At 38.9% G+C, this 21,616-nt stretch overlaps 2 pseudogenes; one reads left to right on the top strand and one right to left on the bottom strand.

Moving 5' to 3' along the window:
- Positions 1 to 4,450: 4,450 nt before the first annotated feature.
- On the bottom strand, positions 4,451 to 9,670 carry LOC146916006 (uncharacterized; annotated as a pseudogene).
- An 8,046-nt stretch (positions 9,671 to 17,716) lies between these two features.
- On the top strand, positions 17,717 to 20,576 carry LOC146916005 (uncharacterized; annotated as a pseudogene).
- The last annotated feature ends 1,040 nt before the right edge of the window (positions 20,577 to 21,616 follow it).

Raw genomic sequence — 21,616 nt, 5'->3', positions numbered from 1 at the left:
AACAGAATTAAATAGAACCCAGCCTCACAGAAAAATAAGAGGATAAATAAACTCCACAGTGAGAAATAAACTCTCATCTAATTTATCAGCCCAGGGAGAAATAAACTCCCACATATAATGCATCAGAGAAAAAAACTCATATCCCAAGATGTCAGGGCATCTGGTAAGACATCAGTTCACCAGAACGCAGTTACCCACATGCATTCTAATCAAGCACATACTAGAAAAATCCTATTATGGTTTGTTGGTACCCAATTTTCAATAAGCTTTCCTTTCATTTCAAGGCTTGCTAGGAAGCAGATTTCCCTTCACAGGCCACTTCTTCACTTACTTGGTAGTAATGTGAAGGTGAGAAAAACACAAGAAGGGGGGTTGAATTGTGTTTTGAAAAAAAAATTCTCTGTTTCTCCTAAACTAAACACACTGGTCAGAAGCTAAATGAGACAGCTTCTGAAGTGATAATCAGAATCTGAACGCAGCGGATAAAAAATAGTGAGAGAGAGAAGAAGAAAGACACAAAGCAATTATACCGGTTCCTTCCACAATCCGGAAGTAGTCCAGTCCCCCTTGCACTTCCAAGGAAATTTCACTAGAATGTAATATCTGATTACAATTGCTCAAGCACACAGCAAGAGACTTCCTTTGCTCAAGCACACTTTGCAAGAGTCTTCCTATGCTCAAGAACACAATCAAGAGACTTCTATGCTCAAGCACAACTGCAGAGACTTCTAGACAAACAAAATTACACAGAAAATTGTTTGAGATTGAACACTTGATATACAATCAGAGGTGCTCACAATACAAATCAGATACAGACTCTAAGACTTAAGAATTTCTAAGATGTGAACTTGAAAACAGAAATTCTAAGTGACTTTGGAGAGTAGAACAATTTCAGCAGAGGTTTGGCGCTTGTAAATTGTAGTAGAGTCGTATATATTGCATTACCAAATCTCTAAGTCTTCACTCCTTTATATAGAGGTGTGAAAGAGACGTTGTGAAATTGCCAGCACATCAAAAGAGTCGTTGTTGAAGCTTGATCTTTCACCAATGATCTTTTGCCTGATTTGGTTGTTGTCCTATGAAGAACCAATTTGAAATCCATCCCCATTGTGAAGGAGCATCTTTGCAGGCGTAGCCGTATTCTGGAGTTGTTTTCTTGTCTTGTAGCGTGGACTGATAGTGGTCTGGCAAGTGTACCAAAAACTATCGAAGTAGTAAAAATATCGATCCACAAGGACTGTGTTAATTTCAATTGTGGTAAGCGTGTTATACGTTAGGATGTGTAAAGTTTGTATTTGGTTGCCCTAGGCAGTAAGGTTTGGTTTTAATCAGATTTGATTAAAGTAGAAAGAGTTTGGAAGAAAATTATATTGAGATGAATGGTTAAGCCGGTGAATCCACTATTGCTTTATATGAAAAAGTCTTCCTCTCTCTACTCTCCATTACTACTCAATTTTTACGATAAATTAACTAAGTGACTTTGATCAATCTCTCGCATCAAAGCCCTTTCCTAAGTTATAACCCTATTAATCTCTTAACGTGATTGAATAACCGCGGAAGCAATTTTGGAACGTTAATTCATGCATCAAAACCCTCAATTTCCTATCTCTAGGTTCCTAGTGTTGAGTTAAACAAAATTACTATTTTAGGATTAAAAGCTAGGGCTAGTAGTCATTCAATTCCTAAGATCAATTCATGTGATTGCAAGAAGCTAGGGCTAGTAGTCATACAAAACAATAATCATGAAAAGCAATAAACACAAGTAATTCTGAATAAAAACTGAATAGCATTGATTATAGAGAGATTTCAACTACAAAATCATATATTACAAAAGTTTCATCATGGCTTAACCAAACTAAAGGTTTAGCTACTCATAGCTAAACAATCATAAGAAATAACAAGAGAAAACATACATAAATCTAACCAACGGGGTGTTGGTATGAGATTCAGGGCTCGTTCCTTGGTCTCCTGTCGTCCTTAGTGCTCAAAATCGCAATAATAATCTGTACGAAAACCCTTGCTAGCAGCTGGATATTTATAGAAAGAAAATTAGGGTTTCAGAAAAGCCCACCATCGTGCCACGTTACGGGACCATCGTGGCACGATACCTTCATTAATTTGACGTGGCAGCAAGTTCATCAACCCATCGTGGCACGTTGTGTCTTGCTTCGTGCCACGAAATTTCCAGATTGTCACCATGAACTCCACATCGTTCCAACGTGCCACGACCAGTTACCAACGTGGCACGTTTGCTTATACTTGGGCAATATTTTCCTGTTTCATCAAAGTTTCTTCTCTTGAGCTCTTGTTCCTGTTTTGGTTTGATATCACCATGAATTCATTGCAGTTGACTCTCTAAATGCTATAATAAAGACCTAAATATGACTAAATAACTAATGTTGATGCACTGTCATCATAACCCCAAACTTAAACCATTCCTTGTCCTCAAGGAATCAATTTGCAAATGGAAAAATCGCAGTGAGATAACAACTTACCAACCAATGATATGCTTAAAAAGTTCACTCCTTTCCGGTGTAATGATGTACCGGATGCCTAGCTCTTTCCTCCAAATCCACAACTCCACGCAATTGTTTGAATAGGGTCACACAATCATCATGCAGGTCTGCTGTATTACCATAAGCTTGAAAAATTTCTAAACTGTCAATCAAAGTCAAAGTCAAGTACACACTTTAAGGTCTTTCAGGGTTATAACGGGGCTTAGGTGAAAGGTGGATATAATTTGGGAAGTAGTGTTATAAAACAATGAAGTTAAGCTCATACTACTTGGATATCTTTGATAACAACACAGAAAACCAATCTCCTTCCTTTCAAATTTAAAACAGAAGAGTACTAGAGAACTATTTCTTTTGAGACATATAAACATTGTTGGTCTCATACACAAGATTCTTTTCTTTTCATTCATTTTTTTTTCTGCACATTTTCAAGTGCTTTTCAAGAGACAAAATATAATATTTAGCCATTTCCCTTCTCTTGGTTCTCTAGTACCCCCACCCCAAACTTAGTAAGTTGCTAATTCCAGAAGCAACCCCAAACTTGAACATTTCACAACCTAAAGAGCTTACTTCAAACAAATAACTGGGACATTTAATCCTAAGGTCTTCTAGGTTTGTAATGTGGCTCGTCACCGAACAAAAAGGATCTATACCTAATGGCTCAAATTGGCTTTACAAAGGATAAATAATGCATAGATCAAGGTAGGCTCAAAAAGGCTCAAGGTACCAAGCACTTTGCCTTAGTGTGTACAAAACAAGACCAATCAACAAATAGAGAAATATCGCAAGTTCTAGAAACAACAGTTGCATGGAACACTCATATATGTAAAATTGAAAAAAAATAAAAATTTGGCTATGGACCTTACGAGTTGAGATATCTGGGAGTTGTGGCTACCTATTTCCTTTGCCGTGCACTTCCCTTTGGATCAATTAGGCATCATCCTCCTTGAACTCTTTGGCATATCATTGGTATAGCATTGTTATGATACTGATAAATTTCCACAAGCAAACAGATTCATTAATAATAAACAAAGGAAATCATCACAAACGGGGGATTAAAGTTAAACAACGACGCACCAACATAATGTTTAAATAGAATAAAAATTACATCAAAATAAAAGAAACAAAAGACAGAAAGCTGAAAAATAAAATTGGACTCTAAGTCCATCACTGCTCATCATCATCAGTGGCCTCCTGATCACCCTGCAAGCCAGCATAAAATTCATTCACGCTCTGATCACTAGTTGCCTTCCCATGAGCGAGGTTGAATTGAAAACGACCCTCTTTGTCACCAGCACTTTTATGGTAAGATTTCCAATAAGTGGGTTCTTGTTGGTAATTTGGTTGATGGGGGGTTCTGGAATGTTTATTGAATGCAGAGGTCGTTTGTGGAGTTAAGGTTGACGGTTTTTAGATTTTTTTTTTTATGGACTTTGAAGCTTAGAAGGGTAATGGAGATGAAGATTTATAAGGGTAATTGAGTTGAGTGGGAGGGGAGGAATGAGAGGAAATTTTTGGCAAGGTCTTGATAAGGGATTTGAAAAAAATGGTGGAAATTTTGTGAGATGGGTATATAAGGGAGAGCAATTGTGCCATGATTTTTAGCTCAAGGTAGCATCGTGTCGCGATTATAAACCATCGTGCTACGATCATAGTTTCTCCAGCAAACGTGCCACGATTTGGAAACTCTCGTGCCATGAAATTTCCAGTGGCTTCCATCCTGATTTTAGTTTCCAAATCGTGCCACGATGAGAAACTGGCGTGCCACGATCATGAAGAAAAATTTTGCTTTCAGCTTTTCATAAAAATCTTTTTGCTGTTTTTGTTTTGTAAAATGCAGTAAATAAATATAAACAATACCTGAGTGGACCTAAATCCAATGGGTTGCCTCCCATCCAGCGCTTCTTTACCGTCACTAGATTGACTTATGATGACCCCTAAGGATCATCCAACACCACTCCCGCTCTATTCTTAGGGAGTTCGCCTCCAAGGTAAGGTTTCAGCCTTTGTGCATTAACCTTGAAAGTCTCTTGTGCACCAGGCTTGCTCAGCTCCACAGTTCCATACGGAGTCATGTCTACAATCACGAATGGTCCGGACCACTTGGATTTTAACTTCCCGGGAAATAACTTCAACCTGGAATTAAACAGCAAAACAAGTTGTCCAATATAAAATTCTCTCCTCACCAATCCCTTGTCATGATACCTCTTAGTTCTCTCTTTGTAAATAACGGCGTTTTCGTACGCATGCAATCTCATCTCCTCTAGCTCATTAAGTTTTAACAGCCTTTTCTTTCCAGCTAAAGTTTGATCAAAATTTAGGGCTTTGATAGCCCAATACGCTTTATGTTCCAATTCAACTGGGAGATGACAAGCTTTTCCATAAACCAACTGATAAGGGGACATCCCAAGGTGCGTCTTAAACGCAGTTCTATATGCCCAAAGAGCGTCGTCTAACTTCCTAGACCAATCCTTCCTAGAAGACGCTACAGTTTTCTCCAAAATTTGTTTCAACTGACGGTTTGAAACCTCCGCTAGACCACTAGTTTGAGGATGATAGGGAGTTGCAACTTTGTGTTTGATGTTAAACTTTTTAAGCACAGATTCAAGAAGATTGTTGCAAAAGTGCTTCCCCCCACCACTGATCAAAACTCTAGGGGTTCCAAACCTAGTGAAAATATTCCTTTTCAAGAAATTAACCACAGTTTTAGCATCATTAGCAACACATGGTATTGTTTCAACCCACTTGGTAACATAGTCAACACACACAAGTATATGGAGATAAGAGTAAGAGGAGGGAAATGGTCCCATAAAATCTATGCCCCAGCAATCAAAAGGTTCAACCTCGATGATTCCTTTCAGGGGCATTTCATTCCTCTTTGAGATACTACCTGTTCTTTGGCATTCATCGCACCTCTTTACAAACTCTTGGCAATCCTTGAAGAGTGTGGGCCACCAGAAGCCACTTTGCAAGATTTTTGCAGCGGTTCTTTCTCCACTATGGTGGCCCCCATAAGCTGAGCTATGGCAGTGCCACATGATACTATTAGCTTCCGTTCCTGCAACACAACGTCTAATCAAACTATCAACACTTACCTTGAATAAATAAGGGTCATCCCACAAATAGTGGTTTGCATCCTTGAAAAACTTTTTCCTCTGGTGCTGCTCCATGTCATCCGAAATTATGTTACCGGCCTTAAAATTTGCCATGTCGGCAAACCAAGGCCTTTCTTCAACGGCCATCAACTTTTCATCTGGGAATTCAGCCGTTATGGCCTTCTCTTTCTTTGTCACCTCCTTATTTTCCAACCTTGAAAGGTGATCAGCTACCACATTCTCCACCCCTTTCTTGTCACGAATCTCCAGGTCAAATTCTTGTAATAAAAGGATCCACCTCAACAGCCGAGGCTTCGAATCCTCTTTCGTTAAGAGATATTTAAGGGCTGCATGATCTGTAAAAACAATGACTTTGGAGCCTATTAGATAAGAACGAAATTTCTCCAATGCAAATATCACTGCAAGCAATTCCTTTTCAGTAGTGGAATAGTTGACTTGATTTTCATTTAAAACCTTGCTTGCATAGTAAATTGCATGGAAAAATTTGTTCTTTCGTTGGCCTAGGACTGCACCAACAGCATAATCACTTGCGTCACACATAAGTTCAAAAGGTAAATCCCAATCGGGTGCAATGATTATTGGTGTAGTTACCAACTTGGTTTTAATCAAAGAAAAGGCATTTAAACATTTATAGTCAAAATCAAAATCATTCTCTTTGACCAAGAGGTTGCAAAGGGGCTTAGAAATTTTTGAAAAATCTTTGATAAAACGCCGATAGAAACTGGCATGCCCCAAGAAACTCCTAACTCCTTTAACATTACCAGGTGGGGGAAGCTTCTCTATAACCTCTATCTTTGCTTGATCCACTTCTATGCCTTTAGCACTTATTTTCTGCCCCAAAACTATACCTTCGGTAACCATAAAATGACACTTTTCCCAATTTAAAACAAGGTTCGTTTCGGTGCATCTTTTAAGTACAGCATTTAAGTGAAACAAGCATTGATCAAAAGATTTACCAAACACCGAAAAGTCGTCCATGAATACCTCAATGTTCTTCTCTATCATGTCAGAGAAGATGGAGAGCATACACCGTTGGAAGGTCGCCGGTGCATTACACAACCCAAAGGGCATCTTCCTATTAGCAAATATACCAAAAGGACAAGTGAAGGCAGTCTTTTCTTGGTCTTCCGGAGCCACAGCAATCTGATTATACCCTGAATACCCATCCAAGAAGCAGTAAAAAGCTTGGCCAGCCAACCTTTCTAGCATTTGATCCATGAATGGTAATGGGAAGTGATCTTTCCTTGTTGCGGAATTCAGCCTCCGGTAATCTATACACATTCTCTAACCGGTGACGGTGCGTGTGGGTATCAATTCATTCTTTTCATTAGCCACTACCGTCATTCCTCCCTTTTTAGGTACTACATGAACAGGACTTACCCAAGAGCTGTCAGAAATAGGGTAGATCATGCCTGCATCGAGCAACTTTAACACCTCCTTTTTAACCACGTCCTTCATTGTTGGATTTAGTCTCCTTTGAGGTTGAACTACAAGCTTGTATTCAGCCTCCATATGTATTTTGTGCATACAATAGGCTGGACTAATACCCTTTAGATCAGAAATACTCCATCCCAGTGCTTCTTGATTGCTTCTCAACACCCTCATTAGTTTCTCTTCCTCTAAAGGTGTCAGTGTATTACTGATGATTGCTGGTCTGGAAAAATCCTCACTAAGGAAGACATATTTCAAGTGTGGAGGAAGTTCTTTTAACTCTGGATTTTTTTTCTTTGTCATTATTCAAGGTTTCCGATCCCCCATATTTTTCACCAAGTATGTTTTCAAGTGGCGGTGGCTGTATTTGTTGCTTACTTGCCTCAAGTTGCTTGACACACTCCTTCACCTCAACATCTTCAACATCTTCATCATTCTCTATGGAATTAACAAGTGTTCTCTCCATAGGTTGTGTTGGTTGAGGTTCACGATAATCATCTTCAACTATCTCCTCAATGACATCAATCCGGTAGCACTTAGGATTTTCAACTCGATGTTTCATGGCTTCAAAGATATTAAACACCACTTGCTCATTGTGGAATCTCAACATAAGCTCGCCCATTTCAACATCAGTCAAAGCACGACCAGTTGCAAGGAAAGGTCTTCCTAGAATGAGTGGCATGTCTTCGTCTTCAGCCATGTCTAGAATCACAAAATCAGCAGGGAATACTAGCTCGTTGACCTTAACTAACACATCTTCAAGTATACCAAAAGGGTAAGAGATTGACCGATCAGCTAAAGTAATGGTCATTCTTGTTGGTTTTGGCTCCCCACATCCAAGCTTCTTCATCATTGAAAAGGGCATCAAGTTGATACTTGCCCCTAGATCACACAAAGCTCTTCCGATGTCTACTGGTCCAATTGAACAAGGAATAGTGAAAGCACCTGGATCTTTTAGTTTTGGTGGAAGTTTCTTTTGAAGAATAGCACTACAATTTTCTGAAAGTGCAATGTTTTCATCATCTTTTGGCTTTCTTCTTCCAGTCAACAAATCCTTCATGAACTTAGCATATAAAGGCATTTGATCAAGAGCCTCACCGAAAGGAATGTTCACCTGAAGTTGTGAGAAAAGTTGCATAAACTTCTTGAATTGACCTTCCTCCTTTTTCTTTTTCTTGGCTAAATGAGGGTAGGGAAGCTTCACATATGATGGAACAACTTGTTGCTTGTCTCCATCCTTCAATATTTGGCTCTTAGACTTCCTCAAAATTGAGTCTTCATCAATCAATTTCTCACTTTTTCCTCCCTCTGTTTTTTTCTTCCCTTCATTTTCAACTACTCCTTGATCATTCTCCTTTTCAACTACTCCCTCATTATTCTTTTCAACTTCACCGTCCTCCTCTACTACTCTGTCAACTATCTTTGGACCTTTTTGCTCCTCAATTCAATAGCATTGCAAGACTCATTCTTAGGATTGTCTTTTGTGTTACCTGAGAATCCCCCTTTGTTTTGTTCAACTAATTGCTTTGCTAATTGCCCCAGCTGAGTCTCAAGCATCTTTCTAGAGGCTTCATTGTTCTTTCTTTCAGCCTCTTGACTCTTCTTCATTTCTTCAAAGTTTCCTTGAGTCATCTTCATAAAGTTAATCATAGTTTCCTCAAGAGCTGAAGGCTTTCGTTTTTGTTGTTGTGGAGGATAATATTGATTCTGCCTTTGATAGTTTCCCATGTAGTTGGCGTCCTCACTAGTTCCTTCAGGCACACATTCGCCGTTAGCATGTCCTTCACCACATAAATCACACCTGATTGCAGCCACTTGTTGTGACTTGTGTGCCAATGTGAAATTCTGAAACTCCTTAGTTAGAGTCTCTATTTGTTTGTTCATGGCTGCTTGATTAGCTAAGATTGCAGTTTGATCACTTACCCCAAACACTCCTCTTTCTTTCTTTTTCGCTTCAGCACGATACTCGTTTCCAGCCATGTTCTCGATTAAAGCTTGGACTTCATGATCAGTTTTGCTCTTGAGACTACCTCCCGCAGAAGCATCTAAGAACATCCTAGTGTTAGGTGTCACCCCCTCAGTGAAGATTTAGAGGTATTGTTTTTCAGTGAACTCGTGGTTTGGACATCTTTTAAGAAGCAAGTTAAATCGCTCCCAAGCATCATACAATGATTCACCTTCTCCTTGCTTGAAGTTAGAGATCTCCATCTTCTTTTCCCAATACTTAGACATAGGGAAATATTTCTCTAAGAACTTCAGCTCTAACTCTTCCCAAGTTTGAACAGTCCCATTGGGTATAGTCAGCAACCAATCCTTCGCTCTTCCGGTCAAGGTGAAAGGAAATAGCCTGAGTTTCTTTTGTGCATCGGTCACAGTAGCTGGTTGTACACAAAACTCACATGTTTCAGCAAAGCGGCTCAAGTGTTCATGAGGACTCATAGCTTCAGTCCCATCGAACTGCTTGTCCCTCAAACCGTTGAGGACAGTTGCCTTGATGTCGAAAGCTACAGGGTTAGCTGGTTGAAAAGTATGGGTCATTTGACCGCGATGAGTAGCTAACCCGTAGTCTCCTAGCTTAGGTCTCGGTGGTACAACTCCTTCACCTTCCATAGTTGTAGATTTAGGTGAAGAGATTGTTTCAGATTCAGTTGAGAGTGGCGCCGGTATTTGTTCTCGAACACCCGGTGGAACGGACTGAGCTAACCTTTGCGACCGGACAGCTTTCCGAAGTGCTCTAGCAGTTCTTTCAATTTCCGGATCGTACTCTAAGTCGTCAAAGCTCTGTTTACCTCGCATAAACAGCAAAATACCTTAGTAGCGCTGCACGATAAAGAGTAATCAAATGAATACTGAAACAGAAAAATAAAAATTAAAAACAGAAAATTAAATTGCAAAAACCCTAAATTATAACGTAATTGCCTTGTTGAAATAAATCAACAGTCCCCGGCAATGGCGCCAAAAACTTGATAGTGGTCTGGCAAGTGTACCAAAAACTATCGAAGTAGTAAAAATATCGATCCACAAGGACTGTGTTAATTTCAATTGTGGCAAGCGCGTTATACGTTAGGATGTGTAAAGTTTGTATTTGGTTGCCCTAGGCAGTAAGGTTTGGTTTTAATCAGATTTGATTAAAGTAGAAAGAGTTTGGAAGAAAATTATATTGAGATGAATGGTTAAGCCGGTGAATCCACTATTGCTTTATATGAAAAAGTCTTCCTCTCTCTACTCTCAATTACTACTCAGTTTTTACGATAAATTAACTAAGTGACTTTGATCAATCTCTCGCATCAAAGCCCTTTCCTAAGTTATTACCCTATTAATCTCTTAACGTGATTGAATAACCGCGGAAGCAATTTTGGAACGTTAATTCATGCATCATAACCCTCAATTTCCTATCTCTAGGTTCCTAGTGTTGAGTTAAACAAAATTACGATTTCAGGATTAAAAGCTAGGGCTAGTAGTCATTCAATTCCTAAGATCAATTCATGTGATTGCAAGAAGCTAGGGCTAGTAGTCATACAAAACAATAATCATGAAAAACAATAAACACAAGTAATTCTGAATAAAAACTGAATAGCATTGATTATAGAGAGAGTTCAACTACAAAATCATATATTACAAAAGTTTCATCATGGCTTAACCAAACTAAAGGTTTAGCTTCTCATAGCTAAACAATCATAAGAAATAACAAGAGAAAACATACATAAATCTAATCAATGGGGTGTTGGTATGAGATTCAGGGCTCGTTCCTTGGTCTCCTGTCGTCCTTAGTGCTCAAAATCGCAATAATAATCTGTACGAAAACCCTTGCTAGCAGCTGGATATTTATAGAAAGAAAATTAGAGTTTCAGAAAAGCCCACCATCGTGCCATGTTACGGGACCATCGTGGCACGATACCTTCATTAATCTGACGTGGCAGCAAGTTCATCAACCCATCGTGGCACGTTGTGTCTTCCTTCGTGCCACGAAATTTCCAGATTGTCACCATGAACTCCACATCGTTCCAACGTGCCACGACCAGTTACCAACGTGGCACGTTTGCTTATACTTGGGCAATATTTTCCTGTTTCATCAAAGTTTCTTCTCTTGAGCTCTTGTTCCTGTTTTGGTTTGATTTCACCATGAATTCATTGCAGTTGACTCTCTAAATGCTATAATAAAGACCTAAATATGACTAAATAACTAATGTTGATGCACTGTCATCATGGACAACTGCAGAGTAGTGGGGAAGGTGGTTGTACAGTTCGTACATACTACAATGTCAACGCTTTTGTTCCTTTTGCAATCAAATGCCTTCAAACACTTTTGAAATGACCGTTGCAAAGTTCCACTAGTCTTCTGCAGTGTTTTCGAATCCAATAGACAGCTTTTGGAGTGTTGATCCTTGAATCTTCAGCTTGTGGTGATAATCAGCTTCTGATGAGTTTCAGCTTCTGATGAAGTCGCTTCTGAACTACCCGCTTCTGATGAACTTCAGCTTCTGATGACGTCATCATTCTTCTGGAGCACTTTTAGTCTTCAGGAGCACTTCTCTTCAGACGCTTTAAAGCTTCCTTTTCTTGATTCCTTCGCTCTCTTTTTGTTCTTCAGAACCTTTATATGATGTAAATTTTTAACTATGGTCCTGTACACTTGAACAAATATTAGCTAGTCCAATTTACAATTTTTAATACCTTGTTATCATCAAAACTCTTTAAGGTTCATTGTTAAACACATTTTGTTCCAACAATCTCCCCCTTTTTGATGATGACAAACAATAGTATTTAAAATTGATCAATTGTTGTTAATCTAGCTAACAAGTTGACTTTGGGGTTCTGAGATTTGTAAGCTCAGAGTCTGAGGTTTGTAAGCTCTAACTCCCCCTGAGTCTGATAGTCTTTAAGGTGAGGTTTGTAAGCTCCCCCTAAGTTATATCCAGGTTAATTAAATTCATTTAGCGCGCAATAATATCAGAGCTTTTAAAAACAAATAATTGAGAAGTAGATACAAGACTAAGAAGAATGGTTCAATTAATTTTATTTGAAATTTGATACTCCTTCTTTCGTTCATAGCTTATACCTTTCAGGTAAAAATGATAGATGTTTTTCAAAATAATTTTCAAATATCATTAATGGGGCTCAGAGCCTTTAAATACTATCACATATACTCCCCCTTTTGTCATTAACAAAAAGAAATAAACAACAAAAAAAAGGGATGAGAAAAACATAGAATAAAGGTTCAGAGCAATATATAAGCACATAATGAAAGCATATAAACCATCTTCTCAAAGTAAAATAAACTAATCAGAGCATATCAATCAAAATGATTATCAGAGCAAATAAGATGAACAATATTCAACAATTTCAGAAGGAAACACTATTTCAGAAACAAATGATAAAACAAGATATATCAGAAGCATAAAGAAAACAGGCAAGCTAAAGGTGTGCAACTAAGGGTTTGGCTTGATTTGGTTCTCTAAAATCTTCTTCACTAGCTCTTGTGTTTCTGCAAGCTTCTGTTCCATCTCTGATCTGAGCTGTTCTTCTCTGACTGTAGCTTCTTCTAATTTAGCATATGTTTCAGCCTTGTACTCTAACAGCAATATCTTCTGTTCATGTAGCTCTTTTTCTAGCTCCTTATTCCTTTCTTCTAACACCTTGTTCTTCTGAATTAGAGCCAGATCAGGTGCAGCCTTACTCAAATTAACCTTAGAAAGGAATGAAAGATCCAGATCCTTAGGGTGAATAAAATTAGGGAGAAAATCTGTAGGATCTCTTTCTCTTATGCTCATTGGATTTCACCCAGGTTCCAAGGACCTGTATATCATCAAGATTCTCTTCAATGCCCTTCAGCCAATCTTCCAGCTTCTGCTTAGCTTGCTCTTGAGCTTCAATGTAGGAATCATGCAGTGCTGAAATAAGATTGACCACTCTTTCCTTCAGCCTCCTCCTCTGCTTCTGATAACTGACCTTGTGACCCAAGTCACTTCTTCCTTCTATCCGCTGGATTAACTCAGTAGCAATGTCTTCACACACACCTTTTAATACATGAGGATCCAGGAATATGGTGGGTGGTGAAGGTTGTCTAGAGGGTTTTGGTGAGACTGTAGGTACAGTGGCTAGGTTTGATGATGATGATTGGCCATTTGTAGGTTCAAGGTTGCTGGTTGAGGGTTGGTCAGAAATGGTGTCTGTAACCATGTCAGAGGCTTGATCATCTTGATCATCCTCAGAATCAATATCCATATCAGAAACACCATCATAGCGGGTTACCTTGATAGTTTGGTCAGGTAAAGAAATAGTGAATGACTTGGTTGGCTTAGGAACGGGTTGTTCAGGAGCAGCAGGCTCAAGTTCAGGTGTGGTAAGTTCAAGAACAGTATGTTCAGGAACAGTTTGTAGGGTTTGAGTTGAGTTTGTTGAAGGGGCCATTTGTTGTTCAGGTGCTTGGTTGGTTGGTTGTTGTTGTGGTGATGAGGTCTTTTGTGGTTCAGGTTCTTGGTGTTGGGGGCTTTCTGAAATGACTTTCGTAGGAGCCACTTCAGAGGCTGTTTGTAGGTTTACACCAGATAGTTCACCTTCACAGTGACTGACTAAGAGATCTAATACTGAGGTGTCTTCAGTAGGGATGAATGATGAAGGAGAGATGGTGGTAAAGGTTCCAGATTCCTGAGTAATCTTTACTGAGTTATCAACAGCTTCTGAAATAGACTCTTGAGCAGCAGATTCTGAAGCATCAGCTTTCTTCTTAGCAATTTCTGCAGTTTTATCAGCAATGCCTTTTACTTCTGCCATCTTCTCCACGAAGAAGTCTTCAAACTTATCTCGCCCAATTTCCTTGAGTTTTGCATCCCTATCCTGAATGAATTTAGCTTTCATTTCAGTCTGTTCTGCTAACATCTTGTTAGCATGATCAGAAGCCATTTTGGCTAAGTCAGGAGTTACTTCCACCATGGGGAACACAATTGGCTTAGAAGCTTGCTTCTTCTTCTTGGGCTCATGCCTTTCTTCTACTATCTCATCAAGAACATGTTCCAAATGTTCCTTGGTGATAATAGTTTCTTCTTTACTTCTCTTTCTCTTAGCAACCTTCTGTTGCTTGGCCTTTCCATCAGCAGCTTCTGATTCAGTAATAACTTTGGCCCTTTTCCCTTTGACTTTAACAAGAGCAACTTCATCCTGAGAATTAGCACCTGATTCTCTGTCATAAACAGCTATAAGTCCAGCTAGGACTTCAGGATCATTCTCCTTAATGATGGAAGGAAAATCCATTAGCATTTCTGAATTAGTTGATGAAAATTCCATAACCTTCTCATTTTGAGGAACTTTCTCGATAATCTTCATAAAATACAAGGTCCAGCTATTGATAATCTTGTCAGCAGTAGAAACCTTAAAGCATTTATCAGATGAAGCCCTTGATTTCCTCAGAATCTCCAGCAATTTACTTTGGTGGAAGATTTCGGACAACAATCTCCCACATGGTACTTGCTTTCTGTCTTTGTTGATGCCTTCATTTATTGCCCATCATAAATGATGCATGATGTATCTTGGGAGATTAATCTTCTCGAAGGTTGCCATGAAGTAAATTGCCAGCTTGTGGTCATTGTTGGGTTGGTCAGACCCTCCTCCTCTCTGAAAGAAGCAATATGTGCAGAACTTCAGGAGCATCCTGTGATGATTCTCCATATCTGCAGCCTTACTAGCTAAGTTTCCTTTCAGTAGCAAGTTCGTGTAGCTTTCCAGCAAGATATCATCCTTTTTGACATCCCACTTAAATCTTCCTTCAGGAGCCACCCTGCATGCTTTAGCAATAACCTCTTCTGTGATGGTTACCGGAATACCCATCACTTCAGACCTGATCTCTAAACCACTAAACGATTTAAGATCCTTTTCCTTCCTGGTCTTCCCTTTCAGACTAGGTTTCTTAGACACTGCTTGTCTTTCTTCCGCCTTTGCATCTTTCCCGTTGTAGACTTCAACCCTTACCCAGAAGTCTTTGACAAGATTTTCGTACGTCGGCCCATTCAGCATTTTAAAGTAGTCAGATAGCTTCTGAGCTTCTACCAAAGCTTCCATGTCCACCTTATACTTTTTGAGAGAAACGAAATCCACTGGTGATTCCTTATGAACAATCAGTTATTTGAGAGGAATGGACATTGTTCTTGGCTTGCTTACGGAGCCAGATCCTGGTGCGCCTTGATGTTGCATGCTGCAAGTAGATTCTGGAACACTTTGTTGCTTCGAGCTTGAGGATGCCATTGATGATGAAGATGATTTAGGGTTCTAGGGTTTAGAATTGCGCTTACTTTGCAAGAACATGTTTGAAAGAATGAAGTGTTTGTTGTGAAGTGAGTAGTGTGTGAATTGTCAAAGTGTTAAGAGTAAAAACGATTGCAATTCAAAAGAGACAAACAAACATAACATTAATGACATTGGGGGCGCGTCAAAGTACTTTCAAAGCTTTAAAAATCATCATTGCCCTTTTTAGTTATACACCAATACAGATAAGCCATGTTAGAAGTTCTCAGAGTAACTGCCAAGTTAGTGGGCCAGTGTTACTACAAAAAGTAACTTCCAGCATTTCCACTAACTCAACTATTCAGGAGCATAAAATCCAGCTTCTGAACTTCAGATGCTGACGTCATCATCAGAAGCGTATTTTCCTCATAACCTCAATAAAGAGCTTCTGATGGACCACAGCTTCTGAACTGACTTCAGAACCGAAAATCCTATTCAGGAGCAAGCAAGCTTTTAATCAAACACAAAGTGCATGTTCAAATTTTTCTTAATAAAATCAAAACTTTCAACAGTTAAAGGCTTAGTAAATATATCAGCCCATTGATTCTCAGTATCAATGAATTGTATATCTAAAATTCCTTTTTGAACATAGTCTTTGATAAAATGTTGTTTGATTTCAATATGCTTAGCTCTTGAGTGCAAAATTGGATTTTTAGACAAACAAATAGCAGCAGTATTATCACAATAAATGGGAATACTGTTAGCAATTATCTGATAGTCTTCAAACTGATGTTTCATCCAAAGTAGTTGTGTACAACAACTTGCAGCTGAAATGTATTCTGCTTCTGCTGTAGACATAGCAATAGTTGTTTGTCTTTTGCTAGCCCAGGATATAAGATTATCACCCAGAAATTGACAATTGCCACTGGTTGACTTTCTTTCAATCCTATCACCAACATAATCAGCATCACATAATCCAATTAGCTTATAATCTAAGGATTTCCTATAAAGGAGTCCAAGATTAGTTGTTCCCTTCAAATACCTGAAGATTCTCTTGACAGCATTCATATGAGATTCTCTAGGATTTGATTGGAATCTTGCACACAAGCATACACTGAATAAAATATCTGGCCTAGATGCAGTGAGGTATAACAAAGAACCAATCATACCTCTGTATAGCTTCTGATCTACTTTAGCTCCTTCATCTTCTTTGCTTATGGTGCACGTTGGATGCATTGGAGTGTTCATCACTTTACAATCTTCAAGCTTGAACTTCTTCAGAAGCTCCTTTGTATACTTTAATTGATGAACATAGACTCCATCTTTACATTGATTAATTTGAATTCCCAGGTGTTAGCCTATAATTTTAAAGGCTATCATTAAATGCAGTCAAAGAAGATTGACCTTATCATCAAAGAAACAAAGAACTGTTCTCAAGTTTTATCGAAGTTGGACTTGAGCACGTGCTTCAGTTTGACGGACGAAATTTATTGAGGGACGGTTATTTTGGATAAGGGCAAGCAACATATATCTCCAAAGAGGCGCATTTGAAATTCAAATTTAATAGATAAGACTTGTTAGTTTTCTATAGTTATAAGTTTGAATTCGAATTTAGGTAGTTATTTCTATTTGTATAAATAATAGTTTTTCTGATGAAAAAAGGGTCACAATTCAATCGTACAAAACTTACACTCAAATTATCCGTATGGAAGCGAGAAACGAGTTACAAGTTGCAATGTATGAATCTGTGTACCAATTTACATTCAATCAATGTAATTTACATTTGTCTCTTTAAATGCTTTTACATTTTACTTGTTTCTTTTGAGCAATTCAAAGTTATTTTACTTAAACACATTTCGATTGAATTCAATTGGGTTGAATTCGATTACTTTACTTGTTTTATTCATTTAAAGTTCTTCAGAAAACAATACAAATCTTTATCGGAAGTTATATAAAGAAGCACAAATATGCTCTTAAGATTTACTGGTTAATCTTGCAAGTAACTATTTTTAAACCAACGATTGTTTACCAAAAATCAGTGTAAACAAATTGGCACACCCGGTGGGACCGTTTTGTGCTTGTTTTTTAATAACTTTACGTTTTATATTTACTTGTTCATTGTTGTTGATTTGCGTTGTGCATGTTATTGAGGAATAAAAAAGTACTTCTTGAAATGACACGCCCTCCGCCCATTCCAAACACAGTGGGATCGAATGCCGCTAGTTCGTCAGGAACAACAACAACATCACCACCCACATCGTCTGGTGGTACACAAGCGGTACCAACTAGTACCATGACGACCGTGATAGAACCAGTCGAATCAACAATGGCCATGCAGACGAGTCAGGCCATGCCGGGGGTTATGTCGGCCACGCGAACTACTCAAGCCAAGATGCGGACCAAGTGGTCAATAGGCACCAAGATGCGGACCAAGTGGTTATGCAAGCCCGTCGAAACAATTATGAGGGCCATAATAACATAGCGAATGTTGTCGAGACTTTGTTAGCCCAAAATGGTTTCAATATGGGTTTACATAGGCCAAATTTTGTGTCAGCTTTATCTGAATATGTTTTAGAGACTGATTTACCAAGGAATTGGAAAGTCCCCAAATTTACTAAGTTTGCTGGGGAAACCAATGAGTCAACAGTCGAACATATTGCTTGATATCTGATGGAGGCGGGTGAAATGGCAAATAATGAAAACTTGAAATTAAAATATTTTCCAAGTTCTTTGACAAAAAATGCTTTTACTTGGTACACTACGTTGCCTCCTCATTCCATTTATAGTTGGAATCAATTAGAAAAGGCCTTTCATGAACAATTTTACATGGGCCAGTCTAAAATCAGTTTGAAGGAATTGGCCAGCGTTTGTCGGAGGACGCATGAATCAATCGATGACTATTTGAATAGATTCCGTCTTCTCAAGGCCAGATGTTTTAATTCAGTACCTGAACATGAGTTAGTCGAAATGGCTGCTGGTTGTCTCGATTACTCTGTTCGAAAGAAGTTGGATACCCAATATCTTAGGGACATGGCGCAATTAGCAGATAGAGTCCGACAGGTCGAAAGGCTTAAGGCTGAAAAAGCCCGGACGAACAAATTCCCTAAGAGGGAAAAATTCGCCTATGTAGATGCAGGAGACAGTGATCCCGAATTCGATTAGGGTTCAGATACTGTCGAAGAAAACGAGATTAACCTGGCAGAACTAAAAGATGGACCGCCTTACACATGCAAATTGTTAAGGCCATTGAATGGGAGAAATCCCGAAGAGCCTAAAAATGATAATTACCCTCCTAAAACATATACTTTTGATGTTTCTAAATGCGGATATATTTTTGATCTTTTAGTTGCAGATAGCATAGTTTTTGTGCCAAAAAATATGAAACTTCCCCCTTTAGAACAAATGAAGAAGCGGGGTTTTTGTAAATTTCATGGTTTTTTAGGCCATAACTTATCTCATTGTACACGTTTCAGGGACTCGGTGCAAAAGCCTCTCGACGAGGGAAGGCTGAAATTTGGAGATAAAACCAAACAATCAATGCAAATAGATGCAGATCCTTTGAAGAAGGCTGATTCAATATACGCTAATGTGGTCGCCATAAACATGGTAGATATTTCAGAAGAGTTTGGCACTGAATCCCCTTCCTTGGACCCAGTTTCGAATAAAAATTGGAAAACTGGAAACGAGATGGTTGCTGAAGGCCATCGATCTGAAAATGCAATGGTTACTGAAGACCAGTTTGCTGAACAAATGAAAGTGGCATACCTTAAGGCTGAGGAAGATTTAATTGATTTTCTCAACAGGTGCAAAATTTCCAACGCACACGCCATGCTTTGCCCAAGGTGCAGCGCAGTTTTCGATAAAGAAGCTGCAAAATCCGTCGAGGGATTTCAACCCCAAACTAAACGGAAAGGGGGTTGGGTTGATAATCGTCCAAAGTCCGGTTTCAACAAACGAGGAGTTCCTTATAAGATGAAAACTTCAGAGAAGAATCCAGGAAAAAGTCACAGGCGGACTTTTAATCCTCCTTCGAAGGCTCCTACAGACACTTGGGTCTTTTCTGGGGGCAAAAAATCTGGTTACTCCACCCCACCAACAAAATGGGTAAAAAGAGTGGCTACAACGTCTCATCAACAGGAGACATCGAATTCCAATAAGTATGCCTACAACAATAATTACAAGGGTAAGAATCCCATGACAAAAACACAATGGCGAAGGTATCAACGCCAGAAAAAGGCAAACATGTTGAAGGACATCACTAATGTTGAAAAAAGGGAAGAAAAACAGGAAACTGTTTTCGAAATGGTTAAAAGACCAGCCACTGAGAGAATATTTCCCCCTCTGTCAACTTTGAAAGAAGACCTTCCAAAAGAGGATGAGGAAATGACGTCAAATTTCTCTGAATCCGACCCAAGCCTTGATATAGTGTGTAATGTTGTGTCAGTACTGCCAGTTGAATATGATGTACCTTCTGAGGTAAATGAAGTGGAAAGTGATTTCACTGAAGAAATGGCTATACACAAGCCATTGTGCTATTATGTTATGAACAATAGTTGTGTCAAGGATCAACATGCAGTGTTCGAGAAGCCTGATATCTCAATGATGCATCACCTTAAACCTTTATTTATCCAAGCCAAGATAAATGGTGTGGGAGTAAATAAAGTTTTGGTAGATGGAGGTGCTACAGTGAATTTGATACCCCAATCCTTTTTAGGAAAAATTGGACTTGTTGATTCCGATTTGAAGCCACATAACATAGTTCTTAATAATTATAAAGGAACAACTGGCAATTCGCTTGGGGCTGTCGAAGTTGATTTGATAGTTGGGAGTGTGAAAAGAACAACTACGTTCATGATAGTCCCGTCTAAGGCTAACTTCAATGTGTTATTAGGCAGGGAATGGATCCATGGTGTGGGGGCAGTGCCTTCTACTGTGCATCAAAGGATAGCTATCTGGAGAGAAGATGGTTTGGTAGAAAATGTAGAGGCCGATCAAAGTTATTTTTTGGCTGAAGTTGATACCATAACCAAGAAGAACCTCGATAAGCAACTTGCAAACATTTCTCCAGTTGGAACTTTGGGTCCCAAATATGTAGTTTTTGAAGATGAAATGTGCACTATGAAACTGCATCCAGATGGTTTTGTATGGGAAAGAGAGCTCATAGATCATGATTACATAATGGTAAATCCTAGAGAAGCTCCCCTAGAAGAAGAAGATGTACTTAGAACAAGAACTTCAGCATACAGGAAGGTTACTGACGACCTCATCAATGGAGTATGCAGTCTCACCAAAGGGGTGAGATATCGAAAAGGGATCCATGATTAAGCTCAATTTTTGGGATAAAATTACGGCCTACGTGGCCGAAACTCAATTCAAAACGGCTAAAGAGGCCGAAATTTCACAAAAAGAGGTCATTGAAACTCCAGTGGAAGATGCTACTGATGACCTCCTTGATGATCAAAAACTGGATTGTATATATGACGACGAACCTTTGGGCTTCGAAGAAGATCCTATGGGTTCCACGGTTAAGATGAAGGCGCAAGATCCTCTCGAAGAAGTAGACTTGGGAGATGGCTCAGTCAAAAGACCCACTTATGTGAGCACCAAGATTCCCAAAGAGTTCGAAGATCGAATTGTTGAACTTCTAAAAGAATACAAAGATTGTTTTGCCTGGGATTACAACGAAATGCCTGGTTTAGATCGAAAAGTGGTAGAGTTGAAATTACCAATTCGACTAGATAAAAAACCAGTGAAGCAGATTCCCAGGAGGTTTGCGCCACAAATCTTACCAAAGATTAAAGAGGAGATCGAAAGACTCTTGAAATGCGGTTTTATCAGACCGGCCAGGTATGTAGATTGGCTAGCAAATGTAGTGCCTGTTAAAAAGAAAAATGGGACGATAAGAGTCTGCATTGACTTTAGAGACTTAAATCTCGCCACTCCCAAAGATGAATATCCTATGCCTGTAGCAGAAATGCTAGTAGATTCAGCAGAAGGATTCGAATATCTAAGTATTCTTGATGGTTATTCAGGCTGCAATCAAATTTTTATTGCTGAAGAAGATATTTCTAAGACAGCGTTTCGATGCCCGGGGGCATTAGGCTGTTATGAATGGCTAGTGATGCCATTTGGCCAAAAAAATGTTGGTGCTACATACCAAAGAGCAATGAATTTGATGTTTCATGACTTCATAGAAGACTTTATGCAAGTTGTGGTGAAATCTTCATCAGAAGATAAGCACTTAGATCACTTACGCCGGTCATTCGAAAGAATGCGGCAATATGGATTAAAAATGAATCCATTAAAATGTGCATTTGGTGTTTGTGCATGTGATTTTTT

The sequence above is a fragment of the Medicago sativa genome, chromosome 6 (genome assembly GCF_051527215.1).
Source record: "Medicago sativa cultivar Bolivia chromosome 6, Bolivia_mono, whole genome shotgun sequence".
In the NCBI taxonomy this organism is placed as follows: Eukaryota; Viridiplantae; Streptophyta; class Magnoliopsida; order Fabales; family Fabaceae; genus Medicago; species Medicago sativa.
This window is presented reverse-complemented; position numbering and strand designations above follow the sequence as displayed.